We start from the raw sequence: 5000 nt of genomic DNA, 5'->3' as shown, positions 1-5000 counted from the left end.
CGCTTTCATAAAAGAGAAATCCAGTCGATATAGTTTTCTACCATGACTTTGTAGTTCCTAATATGGACTTGTTATTAATACACAAGTAAATATTTATAGACAAATACATGCAACCAACGAAATTTCAAAGAATATTGGTTAGTTGAAGGAAAGGTGCCTTACGTGAAAATGGATCAATCATAATAAAAAAAAAGTATAAGTATCACAGACAGCTGTTTCTTCTATCACGCAACATCATTTTTTTTTTTTAGATATGTAATTACAGACTAAATAAGTTAGAGGGAAAATTCCCTTACAGAACAGAAAAGAAATGTAAAAGTGTTACAAAATATAAACCCGGAATATAATAGGCAAAACTTTCTGATATTACCAAATATAATCATTTATCTTTAATATATAAAGTCTGATAAAATAGGAATGATTATAGTGTACCAACTGTGTCACACGATCGTACATAGTTCATTTTGTGTAAATATTATGCTTGTATCCTCGCTCTTCCCTCGCACTAAAAAGAACCTGAATAAACATGCCGGTTTTTCTCACCGGTAACGGTCTTGGTTTTGAACATGAAATTTCCTGTTGCCTTAAGCTTTTCTATATAAAGGAGAGTATTCTATAATAAACCCACTCAGTTGCTTTCATCCTGTCTTTGAATCACAGCCCTCTCTCGGCCCGCCACATTGGTGACCCCGGATGTCGACTCGCTCCTCCCGCCTTCTTCCACCCCTTGTCCCTCCATCGTTGGTACTATTGTGGACTCTATGGAAGTTGGTGATGCTGCTGCCCCATTGAAATTTACATAATTCGCCAGCAAAAAGGTGTTTGCTTGGTTTCAGCGCGCAGAAGTTAAGTTTCGCATCAAGGGCGTGAATCGCTCAACTACCAAAGTAGATTACATTCTCGCGGCGATACCTGAGGACACCCTCTCAGAAATATGTGACTGGCTTTGTAAACAAGGAGACACCCCAATAGCCTATGACGCCCTCAAAACATACCTTCTGCAGCAGTACTCGCCGTCGCCAGCCGCCCGTATAGCAAAGCTTTTTCAGCTCTCTCAACAACTGTTGGGGGACCAAAGGGCTTCGCTCGCCCCCAGGGAAATAACCAGTATCGCTCGCCTGCAACCTGCCACAGACGGCTCTCCTCGTGAGGTAAACCTACTTTATGCCCTTTGGATACGCCGTATACCCGAACCTGTACGCGCTGCCATACCCGATGTCGATAGTTTACCCATAAAGGACTTGATGACCAAAGCCGACGCCCTTATGGACAGCCACTTCAAGACATCCATCAACGCCTCCACCACTGACGAAGAGGAAGTCTATTCAACGTCAACCGAAGCTGACGTGAATACTGTTGGACATATACGCCCACCCTCTGACGTGCCGAAGCGGCGACAAAGCAACCCACCACCCACCACTCGCTCGCGTCCAAACCAACGACTTCTACAGCCACTTACTACCTCCAATCCGTCACAGTTTTGCTACTACCACTTCAGATTCGGGGCAACCGCAAAGAAATATGCCAAGGATTGTCAGTGGCCCAAAAACGTGTAAGTAGGCCATCGCTCGTGTCGGTGGCCTCCCGCGTTTCTAATCTTTTCGATTCACATGAGGCAGGAACGAGCGTGTGATTTCCGGTAGACACGGGTGCTTGTCGTTTTCTGCCAACGTCCGCTTATGTAGCTGCCAACGGATCTGCGATACCCACCTACGGTTACGAGAACCTCACATTATCGTTCGGAAACGGTCAATTTAATTGGAAGTTTCTCATTGCTGATGTCACATTGCCAATCCTCGGTGCGGATTTCCTCTCTCATTTCCACCTTCTGGTCAATGTTGCCCACCAACGATTGGTCAACTACGACTCGTACTTGTTGACACCTCTTCAACTCACCACCTCCAACCTCGCTCTCATCTTCAGCGCACCCTTGGATGCCTATGCCCACCTCCTCACGTTGTACCCAAAAGTTTTCCGTCCAGAACTTCGCCAAACGCCCACGGCTCTTGCCAAGCACGGTATTTATCACATATCAAGACGACGGGACCCCCAGTCTTTGTAAAATTCAGACGTCTGGCACCGGAACGATTGGAAGCCGCCAAACAGACATTCGCCGAAATGGAGGAAATGGGCCTTGCCAAAAGGCCTCCAGCCCATGGTCGTCACCCTTACACATTGTTCTGAAGAAAAACGGCTCCCTCCGTCTGTGCGGGGATTACAGGCGCCTGAACATGCAAACAGACCCGGATCACTACCCCCTCCCAACCATCGCCGATGTGACCTCCTACCTGCACAAAGCGAAGGTTTTCTCTATGCTCGACCTCCTGATGGGGTATTACCATGTGGTTATGAACCCAGAAGACATCCCCAAGACCGCCATACCCACTCGGTTTGGTACATACACCTTCAATTACTCCTGTTATGGCCTTCGTAATGCTGGGGCCACGTTTCAACGTCTCATGGATGGCATCTTAGAGGACGTCCCCTTCTGAGTATACTATCTGGATGACATACGTGTGTTCTCCTCCTCAAAAGCAGAACACCTCCGTCACCTGCACATCATGCTCGACCTCCTGCAACAAAACGGCCTTGTAGTACGGTACGACAAGTGTACCATTGGCCCAACGAAGTGTCGTCCTTAGGTCACCGCATCACTCCTGATGGAGTCCATCCCCTCCCTGAGAAGGTAGCAGCCATTCAGGACTTCCCCGCGCCCTTGACCGTCAAAGCTTCGCAGGAATTCTTGGGCATGATCAACTATTATCATCGTTTTCTGACAGCCATTGCCACCACTCTTGCTCCTCTCTACGCCTTCCTCAAGGGCAAGCCAAAGGACCTGAAGTGTGGTTCCTTTAAGAAGCGGCCTTCTGCAATGCAAAGAAGGCCCTACCAACCGCTGCGGCTCTCAGTTTTCCTATCCCACATGCCACTCTCCTTCTCTCCACCGATGCCAGCAACGTCACTATTGGTGCGGTACTCAAGCAGGTGGTCAATGGCTCGCCCCGCCAATTGGCTTTCTTCAGTAGAAAACTGTCCGAGGCAGAATTGGGTTATTCTACCTTCGATCGCGAATTACTGGCGTAGCACTTGGCTGTCCATCACTTTCGCCATTTATTAGAAGGTATGCCCTTTGTCATTCACACAGATCACATACATCTGGTGCACGCCTTCACTCGACAGTCTAACGCCTGGTCCTCCCGTCAACGCCGACATCTCTCCGCCGTGGCTGAATACAGTTGCACAATTAAATACGTCCCTAGGAAAATGAATCCCGTTGCTGATGCCAAGTCAAGAAACACGTTGGCTGCCATTCAACTGGGATTGGATTACATCACCTTGGCTGAATCCCAACGACAGGATCCAGAGTATCAAGTATGTAAGACATCCTGCACGTCCCTCCATTGGGAAGACTTCTCCCTCGAAGACTCCAACACCACCCTCTTCCGTGACGTCAGTGCTGGTAGACCGCGACCTTGGATTCCTGCTCCTATGCGCTGGCAGGTGTTTGATTTCATTCACGACCTTTTACATCCCTTGTGCCGTTCTACTGCACAGCTGCTGAAGACGAAGTTTATTTGGTATGGCATTTCTAAGGATCCTAAGAATTGGGTCTGTGCCTGTACTTCTTGCCAAACTTCCAAAGTGCATCGACACTTGTATTCAGGAGTGGGCTCCTTTCCTCAACCTCAGCGTCGTTTCGCACACATTCACGTTGACGTTTTAGGCCCCCTACCCACATCACATGGACATCCTTACCTGTTTACCGTCATCGACCGCTCCACTCGTTGGCCTGAAGCCATTCCCATGGAAACAGCAACGTCCGCCTTATATACATTTTCCTTACTCTCAGGGTGGATTGCAAGATTTGGTATCCCTGAGCATATTACTTCTGATAGGGGTACCACTTTCACCTCTTAATTGTGGACATCATTAGCAAATCTCCTGGGCATCACCATACATCAGACAACGGCCTACAATGTTTTCATCGCACCCTCAAAGCAGCTTTGATGTCCCTCTGCAAGGATTCCAACTGGTTTACTCAGCTTCCCTGGGTCCTCCTGGGACTAAGGACCACTCCTAAAGATACCATCGACGTTTCGGCAGCTGAAATGGTGTATTGCGACCCGTTGGTCGTCCCTGCCGAATTTTTTTCTTCTACAACCTCCTCCGACAATCTCCAGCGCATACGCCACGTCATGGGAAAATTTACTCCATACCGCCAGACTTACAAGCTCCCAGCGAAACATCACATACCGACAGACTTGCACTCTGCAACGCACGTTTTCCTGGGCAACGACATTAGCAAGCCACTGCTAACCCCCCTTACACGGGTCCTTTCCTTGTGATCCGACGCAGTCCGAAAGCATTCATACTAAACATTCATGGCTTTGAACATGAAATTTCCTGTTGCCTTGAGCTTTTCTATAATAAGGAGAGTGTTCTATAATAAACTCACTCAGTTGCTTTCATCCTGTCTTTGAATCACAACCTTCTTTTGGCCCGTCACAATAGAATTAATTTTAGTGTACAGAAAAATACAAGATGACCAAAAGCACATTTCAGCTGCTGCAGAAACAGCAATGGCACAGAAGCACTCTGGCGATGTGTTCTCTCATTAGGATAAATGTCACCGGAAGGACACTTTAATCACTCCTAAGCTAATGACCTGTTTCATTAATCACCCGTCTCGTTACAATTTGCGCTCTACGCGTCATAGATACAGAGGAAAACCTACCATTAAGTAACACATTAAGATATTTAATTATAATGAATCTGTCTAAAAGGCAGTTTAATTCAATATCAATCAGATGGATCTAATATAACCTATCTACAGGTTTCATGAGCTAGAAGGAGTTAATATTCTTTTTAACAATCTCGACTGCAAAACTAGGAATAAATTGATAATCAATTATTAATTGATATTTCATGATGGTTAATGAATATTATTTATGGTAAAATATCTGTTATATTAAAGAAATTACGGACTAGCTAATTAAAGT

Source organism: Palaemon carinicauda, chromosome 12 (assembly GCF_036898095.1).
Source record: "Palaemon carinicauda isolate YSFRI2023 chromosome 12, ASM3689809v2, whole genome shotgun sequence".
NCBI lineage: Eukaryota > Metazoa > Arthropoda > Malacostraca > Decapoda > Palaemonidae > Palaemon > Palaemon carinicauda.
The sequence above is the reverse complement of the archived record's forward strand: the minus strand, read 5'-3'. Positions refer to the sequence as shown.